At 34.7% G+C, this 22,773-nt stretch overlaps 1 protein-coding gene across 3 annotated transcripts in view; it reads left to right on the forward strand.

Annotated features, from left to right (window-relative positions):
• Positions 1–9,172: 9,172 nt before the first annotated feature.
• Positions 9,173–22,773, forward strand: part of LOC149070590 (uncharacterized) — a 102,736-nt gene continuing 89,135 nt past the window's right edge. Inside the window, exons 1-2 of one of the 3 annotated variants that reach the window (XM_089249034.1) lie at positions 9,191–9,448; positions 18,707–18,794. The gene's annotated coding sequence lies outside the window, so the exon portion shown is untranslated. Of the gene's footprint in view, positions 9,449–18,706; positions 18,795–22,773 lie in introns of all 3 variants that reach the window. The other 2 variants (XM_089249037.1, XM_089249035.1) reach the window with 2 other exon arrangements.

The raw sequence follows: 22,773 nt of genomic DNA on the forward strand, positions 1-22,773 counted from the left end.
TTGTAGTGTTGCAATGGAAATGTATCTGGCAGGGGATGAAACATACATAATTTATTACCGTAATACCCCGCCTTTCGCGATATCGGAGTTACCCGATTTTCAGTGGAAAATGTCCATTTCTGAAATTAAAGCATAATCACGGGATTATTGCTGAAACAGTGGAGATTATTAAGTGATAATCAAGTTTAGAATTGGTTTTTTTTTTTCGATCATTTCATTACATTGCATTTAATGAAATTACAAGGATTTTTGAGAGTCTACAGTGTATAAAAATGGAAGCTTTGTCAGGATATAGGAATGGAATCCCAAGGCTTGTTTGGTATTTGCTATTTTTAGATGAAAAGGTTACAATTTTAAACCTCACAAGTAAGTCCAACGACAGTTTGAAAAATAATTTGTGCAACGCCGGTGAACAATATGAAGTTTTTATAAAAATTATTCTATAAACCTTGACAAATCAAACTAATAAGCGTTTCGGTTACATTTGCTCGAATGTAATCGGATAAGCTTATCGGTTCCTTTTTTTCAAGTTTATATAATACCTTGAACAAAACTTTCATAGTGTAATGCACTGGCCTAATGTATTGCTCTTTTGTGATAATGCTCCTTGTCTCTCTGCAACTTTGAATAAACTTCAACTCGTGCGTGAAAGTTGTTTTGCTTACCACACGAGTAACGCCTTTCTTTCGATAGACTATAAACTGTTATAAAACCATTCAAAGGGCTACACGCATGATTTCATCTGCACAGATTTTAGGGGAATACAGTGTTTTTTACTGGACCAGATTGCTGTCGCAATGCAAGTCAGATTCTATGCAGCCAAGGAAGAGTACTATAGAATTATAGCCATAGCAAGAAAGAAAAAGACAGGTGATTTTCATAACATTTGGTCCCAATTAACTAATGTTTAGATGTATTTCTGTCAAAAACTTCCCCGATTTATGCGGTTGTCGCCGTTCCCATCTATCGCGTAACATTGAGGTTATATATATATATATACTACTGTATGTACAATGGAATTGGAAAAGAAAAAACATACATTAATTTTCTTATTGCATGCAGCAAAATAATATGTTAATTTGTCATTATATTCTTGCACCTTGCTACGATTCACCCTGCTTCCAGTGATGGCACTAGTTTACCACCGGCTTTTCCGTAGAAGTGACAACGCTTTATCTTTAAACCGTCCTTGCTTCATAATCTTCCTTTTCAAGCATCAAAGGTCAAGGTTAAACGCACTCAACGGCGGAATTTATCCATTATTTTTTTCTAAAAAAAAGCAACACCTAAAACAGGAGGAGGGGGCTTACGAACTGAGTTCGGTCGTCGTGACGCAGGGGACTTCAACGCATGACCCACGGATCGCATTTGGCCCTCGGAGCTTTTTTGTCGTGGCCCACCGATCATTTTGAGAAAATGTTGAAAGCATTGAAAAATTATTTATTCTAGAACTAATGAAAGAAATAATTCGGTAATAAACGAAAGGAATAATTCTGGAATAAATTAAACAGATAATTCTAGGTAAAAAAATGAAAGAAATAATTCCTGAACAAATTGATGAAAACTTAGAATTAATGAAGCAAACAATTTTTGAAGAAAAAAAAGATTTCAGAATTAGTGAAAAAATCTATAAAGTAACATGTCCTGACTGATTCATCGACCAGCCGAAACCGCTCAAGCAATAAATACCAAATTGGGTCATTAGTTTTGATTCATGACTTAAAGACTAAGTAAGAAGGGATGTTTTTAAGTTCGACCCCCCTCCCTAAGAGGGCCATAAAGGGGTTCAAAGGTAACCGAGGAATCACGCCGAGCCAAAACCACAAGCTATATGCATAAAATTTGGTCAGAAGTTTTATTTCATGACGTAAAGAGAAAGGAAGAAGGGGTTTTCCGAAATTCGACAACTAAAGCCCCGTTCACATGTGCAATAAAACATCCCGGGAAGTTCCCGGTAACGGGGATTTTCGCTACAAACCATTCACATGATGTTTAGTTCATGCCGGTAATCCCCCTCTTCTTTACGGAAGTCGTCACTGGTTACGTAGGTTGAACGGAAGTGATTGATTCAAGATGGATGACGATGGAGCTTATAATAGTTTTCGCGGCGCAGAGGATTATGGGAGAAAAGGTCGATGTCGACCTCCAATCCACCCCAAGAAAGATGGGCTTTTTTGATGACCTTCTCTCCCACCTTTTTCTTCCCTACGAAGGGAAAAAAGTTGTCTCATGCCGGTAATTATCACCAAAGTGACCCCTAATCTTGCACATGTGAACGGGGCTTAAGGGAATCATGGGGGTAGAAGGGTTAAAAGGTAACGCAGAGAAATTACGCCTAGCCAACAACGCTGAAGCTATTCATGAAATTTGGTCAGAATTTCTGTTTCATGACGTATACACTACGAAGGGTTTCTTTTCGAAATTTGGCCCTAAGGGGATCAGAACCGGCTTCAAAGGCAACGTGGAGGAAATCACGCGAAGCCGAAACCGCTGAGTCAATAATATGGGTCACAAAATTGATGATTGAAATGAAATCAATTGAAATGATGATGAGTGATGAAATTGTCATGATCAATAATATGAGTCTATATTCATGAACTCTATAGTCTCAGAAGTTTTATTTCATTACTTATAAACTGAGAAGGATTTTTTTTCTCGAAATTCGAACCCTAAGGTTGTCATAAAGGGGTTCAAATGTAATATACAAATCACGCTGAGACCAGACCACTGAAATTTGGTCGACCATTTTACTTCATGATCAACTAAAAATAGGGTTTTTTCGAAATTCGACACCCCTAAAGAGTTCATAAGGGAGTTCAAATGTAACGTAGAGAAAGAACTCCAAGCCAAAACAACTGAAGCTATATTCATGAAATTTGGCGATTTTTATTTTGTGACGTAAACACTCACTAAAATGATGTTTTCTAATATTCGATTCCTAAGAAAATGTTCAAAGGTTACAAAGTGAAATCATGCAGAGTCGGAACCGCCGAAGCTTTATTCGTGAGAAATCTATCAACAGTTTTATTTCATGTCGTAGAAACTAACTAAGAAGGGATTTTTCGAAAGTCGACCCCTAGGGGGATCATAAGGGGTTTCAATAAGACCGGGTGCCATATGGGGAAATCACGCCGAGCCAACACCACTAAAGCTGTAAATAAGAAATTTGGTCAGTATTTTTGTTTTGTAATGCAGAAACTCACTAAGAAGTGATTTTTGAAAATTCAACCCCCCTGGGGGAGGGGTGAGTTCAAAGGTTATATGGAGCAATCACTCAGCCAGAATCGATGAAGCTATAAATATGAAATTTCGTCAGTATTACACTGGTGTAAGAAATTAAGAGAATTTGCAGACTTGGTCGATTATCTCTAGAACTACTGTACCGATTTTAATGAAATTTGATATGTACATACATCGATACAATACAAAACAAATAACCATTCAATAATTGTAGTACACACGCATGATCGCGCGTAACACTCGTTGGAGTCGGAAGGTATGAAACAGCGGTTGCAGAATAAACAAAAAAAATTGGTTAATAGGGGGGTATGGTCCCCTCTTACAGATATACAGGTCTCGCAGCGTGATTTCATACTTGAAATAAGGCAGTTTATCATTTCTTGTGGCAATTGGTCCAAATCGTTCAGCAACGCTGTTTTCATTCCCTGGATGGTTCCCGGACGGGGGTTGCGAGTTGCAATTGCCCTCCCCAGAGCGTCCCAGACATGCTCTATAGGGTTAAGGTCTGGAGATCTGGCTGGCCAATCCATCCGGCGAATATCCTCACTCTCTAGAAAATCGTCGAGCAGAAGAGCTCTATGTGGCCTCGCGTTATCGCCCATTAAAATGAACTCAGTGACAACTGCACCCCTGAAAAGGCGAACATAGGGCTCCAAGACCTCATCCCTATACCTCACACCAGTCACAGTGCCTCTTTCTAAGACATGGAGAGGTGTGCGGCCATCCAACATGATGCATGCCCAGACCATTAAACCTCCTCCGCCATAATGGTCGATTTCGCGGAAATTGGAGGGTAGGTAGCGGGTCCCTGGCTCTCTTCATATTTTAGTACGGTGAGAATCGGTGCTTAGACTGAACCGGGACTCATCAGTGAAGAGAACGGTCACCCCTTGATCCATACTCCAATCTCTTATGCTCTCTGCACCATGATAAACGGATTCTCCTGTCCGTAGAAGTGAGCGGGACGCAAACAGCAGGTCTTCTTGCAAACAACCCTCTCTCATGAAGTCTTTTGGAAACAGTCACCCTTGATACACGGGTTCCTGTGGCTGCATACAGGTCACGAGAAAGCTAAGAAGCTATAGCACTCCTGTTACGCCTCGCTATAATCAACAAATGGCGATTTTCTCTGGCCGTCGTGGCTCTTGGACGACCTTGCCCAGGCTTTCTCTCGATGAATCCGGTATCCTGAAACTGTTTCCATAACTTACACACGAAGCTAGGCGTTAAATTGAACTCTCTACAAATCTGGACTGGACTTGAGATTGGCCTGCTTCTAGCCTCCCCACAATTCGCCACCTCATTCCATCATCTAAACGTTGGTGGTTACTCATTTTTACTGTTACAATTTGAAATTAACCGTTTGCTGCAAAATAACACCAAGAAATTCGCCGAGGTGTGCTAGCGAACGAAATGCGTCTTACCTTACGCGCACTTATAAAGCCTGTTTCTCTACTGGCTTCGCCTACACACACGTGTACGCTTACGTATTTGACGTACAAGATTTGCATTTTTGTCTAGAAGCAGTGGTTTTACATTCAGTTCAGTTCTTTTCATGAAATTCGATAAAATATGCAAATTCTCTTAATTTATTTCACCAGTGTACATTGTCAATGTCGATCCACTAATCGGGGGATTTCTGAAAGTTCATCGCTAAAGGGGGGTCATGAGGTGTTCAAATGTTATATGGGAGAATCATCGCCCAGTAATTTTCAAATTAATAAATCCACGCGAGCGAAGCCGCGGGTAACAGCTAGTAACTTATAAATCAATACAAGGTATGATTTTGCAATTTCTGGTAGAAATTATTCCACAATTAATAAAACATTGATTGTGGAATAATTTGTATAAATATTGAAAGAAATGATTCCAAGATACATTGAGAAGGAAAATAATTTCAGAATTATCAAATAAATAATTAAAGAATCATTAAAAGTGTTTTCAGATTGAAGCTAATCTCAAAATTAATTAATTTTTAATCAGTAGTTACTCAAAAACTTTTTCAGAACAAATGAAAAAAAAGTTTGATAATTAATAAAAGAAATAATATCAGAATAAGTAAAAGTCTTCAATTATTTTTTCCCTTTTTTTGAGTCGCAGCCCCATTGGCCCTTTCTAAACATGTCACTAAATTGCATGATTTGGTGGCCCGCGGGCTTCGTGGGAAGTTCCAATTTGGCCCACCGTGTCTGAAAGATTGAAAGACCCCTTTCGTTATGGATTGAATGATATTTACAGGTTGTAATATTGGATAAAAATGATATCGGAGGAGGGGGGGGTGTAATAGAAAAATATTTGAGATCTGTCGTACCGGTTGTTTTACGGAACGATCGTTTTAACGGGCATTCGATGTAACGAGCGGCACAAACTTCCAAAACGGCTTTTTGGCATTAAAAAAATATATATTTTGTAACACTGATGATATTTTTAGGAGTCACTGTAATAACTGTCAACCCAACTGCAATCGATGAACTTTCCGACCTCATGAAATGGATATTTCTTATCTGAATTTCATCATTACGTTTTCCGTATATAAATTTATTAGTTCGGAGGAAGTAATGATATACTACATCACTCGGGGACAAACTCCTTCAGAAGGTAACGAGTATTTCCCCGGTGGATTTTTTTCTCTGATAAAAAGGAACGTAAGATAGGCATTCGTGAAAAAACGGGGTGTAATATCTTCTCAACACAAAAATTTTCGACTTGGGAGGATTGAAAAAAAGCATTATATCGTGAAATAGATTCTGTCAAGAAATGCATCATGTGTTTTTTTTGTTTTGTTTTTTCATGATGCTGGTGAAAGTGCTAGATATTTCTCTTCTATAAAAAATCCACTCATTTGCTAGTTTCTCTCTTCAAATTTCGCAGATAGATAGCAGTACACACACAGCACCAAAAGACATGTTTACTGTTGGGTAATGGAACACTTTTCAACATGTTTCATTAGATATTTCAAATTCACTCAGAAATGTCACATGTGTTATCATAGAATCTATACCTAAAAATGGTCGATTGCGAAGAACCTAGCAATTAACCTCCCATCTTGTTTAAAATTCTTTTGTACATCAGTCAGTGACAACTGCTCAAAAACAGACTTATTACCTGAAAATCAGTGACTTATGATAGAAATTATGCAATGATAATTCACATAGTTCTAAGATACCAACACAATAATTTATAATATTATAATAGTTGAAAATATTAGACTTCCTTATCTGTATATGTAAATATAAAGTATTTTGGTACACACACACACACACACATATATATATATATATATATATATATTTATTTATTTATTTATTTATTTATTTATTTTTAAAGACGCGCTTGGCGTCTTTGCTCAGTGGACGTGGTCTCGAAGCTACTGCGTGACGTCAGTTACTGTTTAAACACTTTTTTTACAGACAAAACGTGCTGATTTTTTTACATTTTAGTTGCTTATTGCTTATTTCACTTAATTGAGTGATCTCTTATGGTGTTGTTTTAGTGTCACTTTTATGTGCGTGTGGTATTTTTATAATCTATAAGCTAAGAAATGAGTAAATACAAAAAAGTGTTGGTGAGTAATAATATTTCTAATAGTAATAAGCATTCAAAATAGTAAGTGTTCAAACATTTTATATTAGGTTTTTTTTATTTGTTTCCCATGTTTTTATGTCACAGTTATATTGGCAATAACGAAGTCGAATGCTTCTAAAAGCTACACCAAATTCAAATAAGCAAATGCAAAATTTCTTATTTTAAATGTTTAGATGGTTGAACGAAGCAAGCCAATAAATATACAAATACTAATGACGATAATCGAACAGCTTCAAATTATTCAGTAAAATAGGCAGTACAGCGATTGCAAACTATCGTAATTAACCGGGTAGCGAAACGGACGCACTCGCTTCTGTTTGGGCAATGACGTCAAGCATGACGTCAGCTTGTACCGACTCCGGCTCGTCAGGAAACAGCCGTTATTATACAGCCTTGGTATGTAGTAGCATTTTTCATATTAAAACTTGTATTTGTTTAGAATCAGTCTTTTCCCATACCAATACCGAAGCTCAAGTTATTGATACTTAGAATTTATATATACTTCTTTAACATATTGGTTTCACATAAGCTGTCTGATCACGACAAACCTAGCCTTCGGAATATTTTTATCACCAAACAAAAAGTTCAAAGTTAGTTTCTGATGGGAAAAAAGGAGCAAAAATATGTAGTGGAATGATCAGCGATAAAGTCGAAGGACCTTGAAGCGCCACCTACGATGGTCGTCACGTGTCCTTATCTCGTAGAGCACGCATTTTATACTCCGATTAGAGTACTTTTATCGTGCCGAACTGAAATATCTAAAGTATCTGAATGTCTTCCCTGTTTTTTTTTTTAATAGATATTTTTGCTAAAACTGCTTCCATTCCGTTTTATCCCATTAATTTCTCCAGCGAGTTCGCTTTCTAAAGATCTTTATGTTAACGTGTAATGGACATCGTGAACGGAGAACATCAAAAGGATCTGCTTGATACAGAATCATATCGCGTCTGGGAAGCACTGATTTGTGTGCATCTGGAATAAAAACGTCTCTATTTATATTGAGAAACAAAAAAGACTATACAGTAACTTTTCAAGAGCTTTCAAAAGTGTAGCGTGTTGTTTTTTTGTTTCTAGCACACGCATCCACTGAGATGAGTGTAATGTGACTTGAAAAATACGACACCCAATCTTCTATCTTTTTGTCATACATTAGAATGATTCGAGGGTGATTTTTCCGTAGAATTACGTGGACCTTCTTTGAAAACCGGGTTGTGACATCAAATGCGGCTATCTTTATAAAGTACAAATTGCATAGACGGGTCTGCCAAAAAATTTGCAAATATTGTGACACTATTTTGAAGCACCTTAAATATGAATAAAGTGCGCATTCGTAGTAGCATAATTTTTGTGAGTAATTTCATGCAGTATCTCAAAATTTTATTCCAGCCACAATCGTAGTAATTTTTCTCCAAGTTTCACAGAAATTATCGATCAATGTACAACTAGTTTAATCACGATCTTCCATCACTATGTTCATCAATAAGCGTCACCATATTTCTGTCCAGAGTTTAACAATGTTTACCACCAATATCAAAGAAAGAGCTACTAGGATTTGGGAAAAAAAATGACTGTTGTGGAATGCGAGTACCTTTAAATCGAACTTGCAGGTTGAGAAACGCTAGTATATATTACTTTGCTGGAAGTTGTGTTTTACGTTTTCCAGAACAGCCCAGCTGCAGTGTATGAGAGCCCATAATTAGCACCGAGCAACCAAATATTAGGACTTTGAAAATTGTTTTAAATTTCATCATTGACCACACATTCAAGTCATGGCTACCAAAAGAAGAATAAGTTTAAAACTTGTGTACGAACACTTGCATCATCGTTAGTTATTTTATGACCACCCAGTATATATCAATATTTAATCTGACATGACGGCAGAACATGCCTCACATGCGAGCAAAAAATAGCCATATTAATCCAACTTCATTGCAGGCACGCGGCTGTAAATTTCCTAGGTTTCTCCAATTTCATTCAGACGAAACCGAAAACCTTCACGAAAAATTCATCAATTCTTCTTCCTCTTTTCGTAGCACCTTACCTTATGCTTCGACACTGAAGTGCGAAAGGCGTCCAAGGGTCATGTGGGTCCCACCCACAAGTTCAGTTGAGGGAATTACGATGTCTGGGGTGCGTGCAGAGGTATATATTGGGGCACCCATGTGTGTAGTCAAGAAGAAACGAAAATCCAAAAGAGATTGAGAGGAAAAAGAAGAAATTACACATAAGATGGTGAAGGAGAAAAAAAAAAGAAAGATAGCGCGAGAGAGAGAGAAAGGGGCTCGCCCCGGGGCCCGATGCTGGGCGGGCCGGTTCTTAGGGTGTTACCCGTGTTCGTCAAGAAATCGAGTTGGGAATCCAAACCCGAACGAAGTCCCGTCAGAACTGGGATGAGAAATCTGTGGGTGCGCTCATCGCACAACACGTTCTCTCTGTCTCCGGTCCATCAGCAGCTCTTCTCAGCGTGGTGGTGGCGGTTTCATGCCATGTGCTTTTAACACTACCGGCAAATTGCTTAGACTTGTCTGTCAGTTACGCTACTGGATTACCAGAGGCAGTGGTGTCAGAAATTACAATCGAAGGAAGGAAGAGAAAATCTTTCACTCAGGATTGATGAATAAAGGTAAATCACTAAATATATCTTACTCTTAAAATATATGCAGTAAAAGTTCGTTATAACGGAAGTTCGCAATCACGAAGAAAATTGTTGTCATAGAAGGAATCATCGTTATACGTGAATTTCGAATTTTTTGCTCTGTCAGGTAATAAAATTGTAGAAAACTGATGTTTTAACTTCATTGGAACATCTTTTAGATCGTTTCGTTCTAATATTAACGATAGATCAAATCTCTAGTCGCGAGCTTGACTTTCGGTCTCAAAGCTGTTGTTTCCCCTAAACCAGTTTTAAGTAATTAAAGTGATTTAATCGACCAAATTAACAATTGAAATGCTCAATTATCATATCACTGCTTACTTTCCATGAACTCGTCTACATTTTTTTTCCCTAATAGGAGAGGTTCTTAGCACTATTTTTCAGAGACTCTAAAAAAGGCCTCGAAACCTTTGGTCTCGTGGTCTCTTAGTAAATGGGGGGAAAACAAAAGTTTTTCAAATTCAAATTTATTCATCTACATAGAATCAAGCACTTATGCGTACAGTAAAGGGGAAAATAAGACATACAAATATAATAATTGCAGAAAAGTAATTACAAAATGTGAATGGTATTTTTTGGGCAGGAGAGAAAAGGCCATAAAAATCACCAGAAAAAAGTTGAATAAAATAATCAAATTTTCATTGTGTAAGTGGGGAAGCCCGTAAAAGGAAGAGAGGGTTAAATTTTTCGACTTTTCTGTGTCCATACTTTGTTAGAAGGGCCTCAGAGTACATTTTACGAGGAACATGTTCCATGATAAGACTCATTATGTTTGAAGAGAGAGAGAAAAGAAAAACTGGCATTTTTTTGACAACTTTTTTGACGTTATGGCGAATGTTTCCTAATTTTGAAACTGCCATCCCTTTCAGACCCTGTTGCGAAAAATGTAAGGGTTGCTTTTTCCCCTTTAGAATTTTTTTTTTCTTTTGAACTCCTAGAGTTAAAGGATTATGACTTAAAGGAATCCCTGACTTAAAGTATTGTGTAAGTTTTGAGTTAGAAATATGGTGATATAAACTTTGGGGGGTTTCATCAGAGGGCAGCACTTAAATTCGAACTTTCAGGAGTTTTTTAAACAGATGACTTTCAGGAAAAAGTGTGATTTATTACGTAAAATAAAATTCACGTGAATATGAATATACCTTGCATCATCTTGGCTGAAAAAAATTGAGTGAAGTAAATTATTTTTCTCAAAAAAATTTTTTAAAAAATTTAGAAAAAAATTGAAAAAAAGGATTGATAGCATTTGTGTTTTTTATGCGTATTTTTGAGTATCAAAAATGCAAAAATATGTTTGAAATTTTACGAAAAATGAATGCTCAAATCTAAAAGGGCTATAACCGAATGTTTTTGTATCTTTAAATAAGGTATTTGATTATCACTTGAAATCACTCGTTATAGCGGAATTGTCGTTATAATCCGTACGCGTTATATTGGACTTCTACTGATTTGAAAAGATTGGGTATATATATCATTTCTAGTAGAAATTTTTCTTCTTGTATATAAATTATATTGTATACTAATTTATATTATGAATGTATATATATATCATTTTTTCTAATTTAATATGAAGCGTATTTCTGTGTAATTCGGTACAATACATTACTTTATATACGTATTGAATTGCAATGGTATCGTTGTTTGTCGAGAGGACTACCTCCCTTTAGTGAAATTTATTATGTGTTCCAGAATTTGTCCCATTATACTAGCTCACCTTTATTAAGTAGCCATGCCATATCTTTCTGAATATACTAAATTATTAGATCTGCCGAGGGTAAATCTGTATGTCCTCCCCCCCCCCCCCCACAGTATATTATACAGTTAGCATATTTCCTCAAGATATTCTCGCAAATATTAATTCGATACACCAATGTTTGACGACACAAATATCGGTCAGTTCGATAGTTATCATATTAATGAAGGTGTCAGTAAATTTATTCCAATTTTGCATGCAAAATGTATTCATATTTTAAATATTATGATAATGCTTATATGATACATTGAACTTCTTGAATTTCATCACTGTCAACAGACATTTCTTCGCTGAAAATGCAAAATGAGGAAATTATGACAGTATTTAATTAACAATTATTTACGATATCAATGAGTTAGTTAAGAATAATAGCAACGTGTTTGTTATCCTACTTAATACGATTTTCTTCCCGATCAATGTATCATATATTTCCCTAATGTATTATAATATTGTAATATTCCCTATTTTATTTCTCACACATCGAAGTAGTTCCCGTATAATTCGTTTTAAACGGTCCCGGTGTCTAAAGTGGGATTAAATTATTATATTTCGAGTATGTGGAAAAACATATTTATATAAACTGGATTTATATATATATATATATATATATATATATATATCTTTTATCTTTACTTTACGTTTTACATTATAATCATTCTCATTGAATGCAGATCGTGACAATAGTTAGAAGCCTTTTTAAAGACGTTTTATTTGTGAAGTAATGTGTTGGAAAAACAATGTTGTTGTATTTATAATAAATCTATTTATTTGTTACTCGTTAAATAATCAGCTAAAGTTTGTAAAATTAATGTAACTTCAAGAAATATAAGGCACTGCTTTGTTTTTTTTTTTCCACTTTGGAGCATTAAGACGCACGACAGAAGCATCAAACTATTGTATCTGTATTGTTGAAAAAGGCATTAAATGCTCCGAAAGTTGATTATGAAGCCTTTTCCAAAAACCATTATTGTGCGACAGTTTTTTTCCACCATTTCTTAAATACTGAAAAAGTTTAAAATTAATCTATTCGACTGTGCCAGGTTTTCTTTGCTACATTGGTAACATTTTGCAAAGATTTGTGAAAGATTATAAGTTAGTATCAAAAACATACACAGGCATATAGCAAATTTGGAGCATCAATATATGTCGAAAAATTTGGTATTAAGAGAAATTGACAAAATTAAATTGAATGAGAGAGAATCATTGATTGTCAGTATTTATTGGAGTGAATATTTCTCCGTTATATGAATTCCTGATTAATATCATCGCAATCAATCTTTCTTGAACAAATTTACAACGTTTCGTTGAACAATGTTAATTGTAACGATTGTTATATTGATCCTCATATGAATCATTTGTATTACGCTACGTAGGAAATCTTTACGAAGTTTTGTGTGCGCGTATATGAATAATATTTACTCGCGCGTGTGGTACGTTTCTTATTTTCATCAAATAACGTACCGTTACAATGGAAATATTTCATATAAGACGTACGTATCACATTGCGATTTGGGTGAAGATAACGACGATATCCTTTGCATAGATACCGAGGAACCAATTCAGTTTTTCCATGGAAACATCAGAAATGAACGGAATGGATTCTGCGGTAAATCTGATACACGGTTATTGCTTGGTTGCGAAAATGATTGTCTGCCCACGTAATCATATCGAAGTGCGGATATTAAATATACATATTTTTCGAGAACACTTTTATCACCAATGCTTACGGGAAACACTTTTGGACTAACACAAACTGACAGTTTTCTCCAAACAATAACGGGGTTATACCCATTATCTTCAAAAAATAATAATTTTGCAAAAATATTAATTAATTGAAGCCGATATTCAAGTCCACAAGTTCAGTTTCCAGTTTTCTATACGAGAGAACTTCTAACCTTTCTTTTCTTTCTTTCAAACCGAGCACAACTCAGGTTTATCACAATTTATGTATTGCCGGATAATCAGCTTGGGTTCAGGAAGGGAAAGTCATGTGTGACTAACCTCCTTTGCTTCTGTGATCACGTGACGAAGGCTTTGGATAAGGGCAAAAATGTAGATGTTGTTTACCTTGATTTCCTGAAGGCATTTGATCGCGTCCAACATGGTAAACTCTTGAAACGTTTACACGAGATTGGGATTGGGGGCAACTTGCTGAATTGGATAGAATCGTGGTTAAGAGATAGGTCGCAACGAGTTATGGTGAACGGGGAATTCTCTGGTTGGACAGGCGTCACAAGTGGAGTTCCTCAAGGAAGTGTCCTTGTCCCCATAGTTTTTTCACTTTTTATCGATAAACTCAATCAGGGTATCGATGGGATTGTTTGCAAATTCGCAGATGACATGAAGCTAATGGGGGGTAATCGGGAATCAAAGCGATAGGAAGTTGCTCCAGACCAATTAAAACAGGATTGCAGCATGGGCAAATGAATGGAGCATGACGTTTAGCGTTGACAAGTGCATGGTCGCTCATTTTGATTCAAACAACCCACGGCTCTCTTACGAGTTGAATGGTGTCAATATCCCGGATGCAACTGGGGTCACCGATTTGGGAATTCTCATGGAACGAGCAGCCTAGTTTTCCTGAACATTGTTCAGCGGTGGTCAAAAAATCGAATAATATGCTTGGTCTGATTTTCAAAAAGGCATCTTCGCGTTCTCCTAAAGTCATTCTTTCGCTTTTCCAAGGCTTAGTTCGTCCTGGACTAGACTATGCTGTAAAGTTTTGGAGACCATACCTACAGAGGGACATAGACTTGGTTGAAGGAGTGCAGAGAAGAGCTACGCGTGTCCTGAAGAAAGACTTCATTTTTTGAATATGTTTACATTGGACGAACGCAGGTTTCGGGAAGATATCATCGAAGTGATCAATGCAATTAAATATAATTTCAATTTCATTATTTATGTATGATTTATTCGAGAGAAAAGTTTTTTTAATATTGATCCCCCCCCCCCATCAGTTTTCAATATACAACCTATACTAACGGTGTGAAATGGCAATTGAATTGTTCAACACATAATCGGATGCCCGCTTAAATGGATATTGCACTGGAATCATTGATATCCGATTTAGCGGAGCCGAGTGTAATTTTCATTTCATTTTGATGTCTGATTTATTGCAGGAAGTTTATTAAAGTTGGTGTTTTCCATATGCACACTATGATAACGGTGTTAAACAGAAATTGAATCGTTCCCCGCTTAATCAGATATTTTGTAATGGAACCGTAGATATCCGTTTAAGAGGGAATAAACGAATAAAAGCTTCTGATAAATTTATATAAAATTTCTAACGTGCAGTGAAAGTTGTTTTCGAAAATGAAAACAAAAGTTCTTGATAGCGACGTTCATCAACTAAGTAGTCTGTTCCAAGGTGACTTGACCATATTTTCTTTGCTCTTCTCCATTCCTCTTTCCTCGGCTCCTTTTAAGGATTACTGTTATTTTTCAAAATATAGCCCTCTCTTCCCCTCCCCTTTTACTTTTATATATATATTTTGTTCCGAACCTGTTTTTAAAACAGTTGTTTCGATGTTGGACGCAAGTACTAATATTTGCTTTCGTAATGCATTCCATCACTTTATTCTACGTCTCTCTCTTTCAAGAAAATAATAACAATACACTTTTTCTAGTAAGATGTAAGAAAAAAGAAAAGAAAGCAACTGGTGGTGGAAGAAGGGACCTCCTGTCGTAAATGACACGCCGTAAATAAATATTTGGCCAAACGTTTTTTGGTGAACTTGACATTATGAAGCTTCTGTTGTGATAGCCAGTCCCGTCTATCTCCTCTCTATTTTTCTTATCTTTTCTTTACCGTGACTTCTTTTTCACGTCCATGTCATGAAATTGAATCTTAGAATCTCGAAACACGAGTTCTTTAAGAAAAAAGAAGTTTTGAAAAGTCTAAATGATATATATATATAGTTTTCATTACTAATCTCTTAACCTTCAGTAAAGTAGGTTATCGAAGTCATGTGATACGTCCACTTCGAAGATCCATATATCAAATGGGCAACCGATATAATGCAATATAACCGAAAACTCCAACCAATCTGTGAGGAGTTCATATAAAAGAAGACAGAAACAAAAAAAACAAAAAAAAAAATAATAATAGTGTAGTATCTCAAGGATCGTTCTGTTCGATCACGTGTTATTGCGGATAAAAGTAATATGAGTCCAGGCGAAGAATTTATTATCCGGAAATGCGTTTGAAACGATTTCGTGACATTTTCAAGGTATCGAGCTTATAGCAATGTGACAGATACAAATCGTTCTGCTTCAAGTACATATGATCAGAGAAGAAAAAACGAATTTCATTTGCCAAATTTTACCTTATAACCGCTTGTTATTTATGTAAAGTTCGGCTGGTTTAATACTGAGGAGAGATGATCACATAACGATAAGATCGATCTTGGTGATAACGAATAATGAGAAAAGACATAAAGATGAAAGAAGAGGTAACGAAAACGATTAAGTGGACACAATAAACAAAAACAAAGGATGCGATGAAAAGAGAGGAGAACGAAGTAAAGCGACTACAAACGAAGATCATAAAGATAAAAGGGAATATGTTAAACAAATATCTTGATGACAATAAGAAAAATGAGATCTTATGAATGATAAGCAATCATAACAGTAAGGTGTACAGGGTGTTCCGAAAATATTTAGACAAACGTTTTTTGATAAACTTGAAGAACATTATGAAGCTTCTGTTGCGATAGCCATTCCCGTCTATTTGCTGTCTATTTTTCTTATCTTTCCTTTTTCACGTTCATGTCATCAAATTGAATCTTAGAATCTCGATAAATGAGTCCTTTGAGAAAAAAATGTTTCGAAAAAGTCTGTATGATACATATATTCCATTACTAATCTCTTAACCTTCAGTAAAGTAGGTTATCGGAGACATGTAGGTTATCGATACATCCACTTCGGAGATCTATGTATCAAATGGGCAACCGATATAATGCAATACAAGAAAACTCCTACCAATCTGTGGAGATTTCATATAGAAGAAGACAGAAACAAAAAATAATAGTACAGATATCAAGGATCGTTCTATTCGATCACGTGTTATTGCAGATAAAACTAATGTTAGTCCAGGCCAAGAATTTGTTATTCGGAAATAGATTTTTTAAACGATTTCGTGGCATTTTCAAGGTATCGAGCTTATAACAATGTGGCAGACAAATCAAGTACATATGATCGGAAGAAAAAACGAATTTTATTTGTCAAATTTTATCTTATAACTGTTTGGCATTTCATGTAAAGCTGGCTGTCTTGATACAGAGAAGAGATGATCATAACGAAAAGACAGATCTTGGTGATAACGAATAATTAGAAGAGGGATACAGAGAGATGAAAGATATAACGGCGATAACGATTAAGTGGATGATAAACAAACACTAAGGACATGATGAGAAGCGAGAAGAGATAAGAGTGAAGAGATAATGGAGATCATAAAGATAAAAGAGTTTATGTTAAACAAATATCCTGATGATAAGATCTTATGAATGATAAACAACCATCAACAGTAAAATATACAGGGCGTTCCGTAAATTTGCAAATAGTTTAAGAATTCATAAAAATTTGGAAGAATTGGTATAAAAAGTGGTTTGCGATAAACATACGGTGTTTTTCCCGGAATAAATAGTTCAATTTTTTTGTCGATAGAGGGTGCTGCACGAAAGCAAAGAGCTATTGGAACTGAACCTTTCCTCAATATCTTATATGTCGAATACGTTCATAAAGCTTCAGCCGGCGATTCGTGGCTGAGGTAAAATAACTTCACCAATAGTGCTATATTCACCAATGGTCAACATCACAATTGATACCTTATGTTAGTGACAGTAACAAGGAAATTCAGAAATGAACTGTTAATCGTACATCCTGTGCAGCCTTTTAAATGACTCTGATTTGCATATTTCCAGTGATTTGCTTTCGCGCAGCATCCTGTATTGACAAAATTTGAACAAAATTTTTTTCTGCCCCACAAAAAAAATTATAATCATCATTTAATAAATTTAATTTAAAAAAGAATTCTCAAAATATTTTTTAATTTTAAATTCTAATATAAAATTTTAATTTTAAATATATTTTTTTAAGTCAAAAAAAATATTTTCAAAATGATAATTTTTTTTGTACAAGAAAGTAAAATAACAATCCCCTTCGTGAAAACTTTAACATAAATAACTTTAAAAAAATAACTTTTCACGAACCGCATTCAAATATACCATCTCCTTCAATTTTTATTAATTTTTATGCTAATTAATAATTTATGGCACGCCCTGTATAGGCATTAGGGATGGTAACCTTATAAATCAAATGATTGTGAAGATCGCGCTGTAACGTAACTAGACTGGCATTCTTTAAAGACGCAGCGTTTTCATTAAAGTTTCATCTACATATAGTCAATCCTATCTGAAAATTAATTTTTCTGGTAAGGAACTTTTTTTCCTGCAATTAGATCCATTTCTATTAAAGAAGTCCCATCTTTGGTGAATTGGTTTTATGAGGCACCAAAGGTGGCCTATTCGAGGGCTCTAGTTGGAATCAGATTTAAGAACCGAGAAATAAATTTAGAATTTAGTGAGATGAAATAGTTCAAAATTATTTACAATGGGAAATCTAAACTGCTCCTAATCTAAAAATTCAAAGATCGACCGGTGATTATCACGGAATTATATTTTAGAAGATGGGTGGCAGCAGTTCAAACACAGCGCATGACAATAATGTCTCGGAGAAATGTTTACGAGGTACATGTGTGGTTTCGTAACAGCAGTAGTTGTGTTTAACTACTGTGAATCTTTGTTTTAATACGATTTTTCATTTTGGTGCTTTTTCTTATTGACTTTGGTGTGTTTATTAATTTATTTCGTAATAAGAACGTAAAGGTCCGATAATTATAAATTAATATTATCATTACGATACTTAGAAGAAATGAATTCCTGAAAAAAAAAACAAATTGAATTGAGAAAAAATATACACACATACAAAATTAAAAGTGCAAACATAACTCTCATTACCTCATTTGGAAATATTTTCTTGATAAACAGTTTTTGTTGTGTAAGAGTTCGCAATATATAAATATATTCAATATCTATTAGAAAAACACTAAAGTTTTTCACACACAGTTCTATTAATATCCTTATTAAATTCTGATGAAGAACTTTTTTTTATTTCACAACATATGCATTCATATAATTTCTATTCATTAAATAATATATATTCAATTGTGGCGTGTATTAAATTTTTTAAACAATTTATAACTATTTTCAGTACGGATAACGCATTTTCATCAGTAAATTATTCAAAGAACGAAATTATGAACACATTCACTGTAATATTTCTTCATTAGAAATATTTCATAAATATTCAAATGCAGTGCTTTGAATCTTTCACTCGTATAATTTTGAAATATTGCTCAATATATATACTCTAGATTGAAGTATGAAATGCTTCTCGAATTTTCCTTTTAATTTTAGGATTCCATTGCCATATATTTACATTTCCATCCACTTAGGATCTCAATGAAACTTGTGGAAATATTTATTATCTCTCTACTCGTCTACTGTAAGTACATAAAATTCAATCTCATCAAATCTGTCAAATCGAGAGAATGAGTAAATACGTTTTCCCCCCTCTGGTTCATTTATTTTTCGCAACACCGGCGCCGATTAGATCCTTGAAAACGTTTTCACAAAAGTTGTATTGGAAAAAAAAGTTTCTCAATTACCGTGCGCTATTCCGTTACATAGCGCAACAAATTCAATATATCTGTCGATCCGAATATTTCATGGGCATTCGAGAGAGAGAGAGAGTAATATTCATCGAAATGCTCAATTTCTCCGATCACAAATTAATGGAAGGATTTTTGACGAGCTACTGAGTTTCTTAATAGCATAGTGTCGTGGTTGGAGAACTTCGCCAGTTGAAATTTTCGAATAATTTAGCAATAACTGGGCTGCGAATAAAATAACTATAACAGTTTTATAGTGCTTTCTCGACTCTGCATATGTATCACTTAATCTAATCGGGCGTCGTGTGCATAAAAATTACTGCAATGAAGTTTGTCATCATTGCAGGACGTGAAACGTCATGAACTATCGGGTATTCATTAGATGCAAAACACGGAACGTGTGGTGTTTGTCCCATTCAGACCTGAGAATTACTTTTTTTAGGGTTTTCAAAATGTTTTTTCATTACTGATACTCGAAAAATGCATTAAATACATGTCAGCTAATCTGTATTTTTCACGTTTGTTTTTGAAATTTCCAACTTTTCTTTGGTGAAGAAATAATTCCGTTCGCTCAGTTTTTCTCAGCCAAGATGATACAGGGTATATTCATCTTCACATACAACTTTTTTTTAGAATTTAATAGCAAAATTTTATGTAATAAATCACGCTTTTGCGAGAGGCACTTAATCCTGGAAACCATCTTAAAAACCATTGAAAGATGTTTTGTGGTGAACACCACTTTTTGTGTTGCCCTCTGATGGAAGCTCCCGAAGTTCATATTCACGATATTTCTAATCAAAATTTACACAATCCTTTAAGTCAGAGCTTAACTCCTTGAGTTTAAAAGAAAAAAAATCTAGTGAGAAAAGCAACCCACACATTTGAGGCACCAGGATCTCTGAAAGGATTATTACATTACATGTGGATCTGTTTCCTTCTATATAAATATCCCTTGAGGTTTTTTTTTTCATTTTGACATATTGTTCAGTGCTCAAGAATTACTCTTATAGTGGCATCAGACACGCATCCTCACTCATTCGCGTAATTCTGCCTGCGTACTCTCGAAATAATCGAATGCCAAAAAATAATAGAAATACCGATTTTTATAAAATTCCTTATTCTCCAGCTACTTTCAGCAAGTAACTGAAATTATTGCTCATTGTATCCGCGATTATCTTTCTGAATTTTCACGATATTCAGCTGAAAATTTTTTAAAGTTACACTATATATCTGAAAACCAAATTGTGAAACAAATTATATTTCCTGCGCATGCGTATTAAAAAATTATTTGCTTAAAATGTTCACATCACCTTATCGAATACTGAATTGTTAAATCTCAAATTTTTTCACAGTGTCTCTGTCTCTGTATAGTGAGTCGTGTATGGCGTCAAATTTTATGTGAGTCACGTAAAAATTTATAACTGAATGATGAAAAATTTGAATTTTTTTATAAGAAACATTTATATCTTCATAAACATACGTGCTTTTTTCACGAAGGTAGATACAAGTATTGGAAAGAGCAAGCAAAAAATTCTGAAAAAAGTTACAAATCATTCGCAGCTTTTTTATAATGCAACGTTGATCAGAACCTTTTTTTCCCTTTTTTTAGTTTTTCGTGGGTTCCCTAGAAACATTCGTGACTGCATCTGTAGCGAAAAGTATGAGCTCAATTATTATAATTACATGCCCAAAATTGCAGAACAATGTGACGATATAGTTCATGAAGAAGTGGCCACTCAGTGTACAATCCAATGAGATTGGCTGTATTTCTTCATATAGAAATGAAAAATTAAATTCCCAAGCATATGTATAAAACTATAATAATAAATTTAAAACTGCAAATGATTGTTCAATATTTTTCTCATCATCGTGAATAGGTGACGCGTGACTTTAACACACGTCGTAAAAATTTAGCTTTTACAAAAGATCCGTGAAAATTACTTTTCTCTTTTAACACGTACGATTAGGGATAATTTGTTCCGAAACGCTCTATTTTGGTTTAACTAGAAACAATAAATAAACTAAAATTCTATTCGCGTTATTTTATCAAGTATCTTCTACTGAAAGCATCGCATTAATTTTTTTATTGCAGCTTCTTCGTAAAAATAAACATAAGCTTCTATGTCAAGTTCAAGTAAGTTTGTAAGTTCCAAATTGCTTTTGCCCTTGAATATCCATTTTCGGAATTAAGAAAAAGAGATTTTCGGAAAAGATAACATATGCCGACAAAAGCACTTGGCATCGTTTACTGGAACGAATGACGCGTAGCATATATTCTGGATATACTCAGCTCATGAAAAACCCACTTTTTATTTTATGCTTCTTAGACCAAAGGAAAAGATGCCAGAATTTATTCGAGCATACTTTACCCGAAAGATGCGATGTTTAGCTACTCAAAGGAATCCTCAACTACGTTAGCTTTTCCTAGTCACATTGCTTATTCCCAAGTAATTTCCAAATAATTTTCTTTTCTTGTTTTTTATCACGTCTTATTCCAGCTAAAGGTTGAAAGAGCCGATTCATTTTTCTAAGTAACATTATTTCTAAGCAAAGTGCTACTTGCAAAATAAAGGTACTTCATCTATACATTCGAATGATCCATCCGGATAGAAAAAAACTACCATAAAATTAAGTTTTCCTTCTCATTCCATTAGCTGCACTAAAACGTAATTCTGAACGTAATGTCTTCACGTTCACAAATTGTATTTAGCTTTGGGAAAGTACCCATGAACGGTCATTATTTTTTTATGATAATTTAGGCTGATCTTGAAAAGAAATAATAGGAAACTATGTAAAACTAGATTTTTTTTTTCCTAAGCAATATTATGTATATTTCTTACACAATAATGATGCTTCGTTTTTATTACCCTGCTGGTATTTCTGTGAAATTTGCTTTTTTCTTAAAATGTCATTAATTTGTATTCACATGCATTCGAAATTTGTAATCCAATAATCCCAAGACAGTAAAAAAGTTGTTCGTGGACACTTTTATCAAGAAATAATTCATACTTTTACCGGCATTATATACTCGGTGTATGTCTGGGTCAGACTCCCGACGGCTGAAATATCAATAACACGAAATACGCCGATGCGCAACATGAACAATATCCACATCCTCATTTTCTATGTCGGGACAATATTAAAATTCTGGCATTCTAGTTGCGGACAACGTGAAAATCCGGACGAATCCAAAATTTAGGCAATACTTATCCCAACAAGCTAAGGCATCCCTGGATAACGCTACTGAAATTCCGAAAGAGCAAAATGGGGATCAGAATTTGGACATACCGGATAATTAGCTGTTGGGATTATGTCTGAATCTGATTAAATATTTACGCTTTCTGATATTTTTTTATGAAGTTGACTATTTAAATGAATTATGTGACTTTTCGCTCGTATTATGATATAAAATCATAAACCTTGCGTCTTCTGTTTTCATTAGTATGAGCAATAAAAGTAACTTTTATCGAGATAGTAGAGTTTCGATTATGCGGAGTTGAACTGGAAAGAGACCTCCACGGATAATCCGCAAAAAAATATATAAACTATTTTGAAAGGAGAAAGCCACTTTTATTGATTTTATAGATAATATATAAATAGTAAAAATTAAAAAAATTAAAAAAATAAAAAAAATTTCTAACAAAAAAGAAATGAAAAAAATTTTGCTGCATGTAAAAATTTCTTCTAGATCCAGTTTTATATTAATAATCAAACTGAAATGAAGTTGAAAAATATTTCATCGATGAAAAAGTGTACGAAATATTTGTTCATACTGCATATTCATAATTCATAACTCTCCAGTACATTCGAAGC

The sequence above is a fragment of the Pholcus phalangioides genome, unplaced genomic scaffold, assembly GCF_987345545.1.
Source record: "Pholcus phalangioides strain wild (caught in Gottingen) unplaced genomic scaffold, Ppha-v1.0 ptg000021l_1, whole genome shotgun sequence".
NCBI classification, from domain to species: Eukaryota; Metazoa; Arthropoda; class Arachnida; order Araneae; family Pholcidae; genus Pholcus; species Pholcus phalangioides.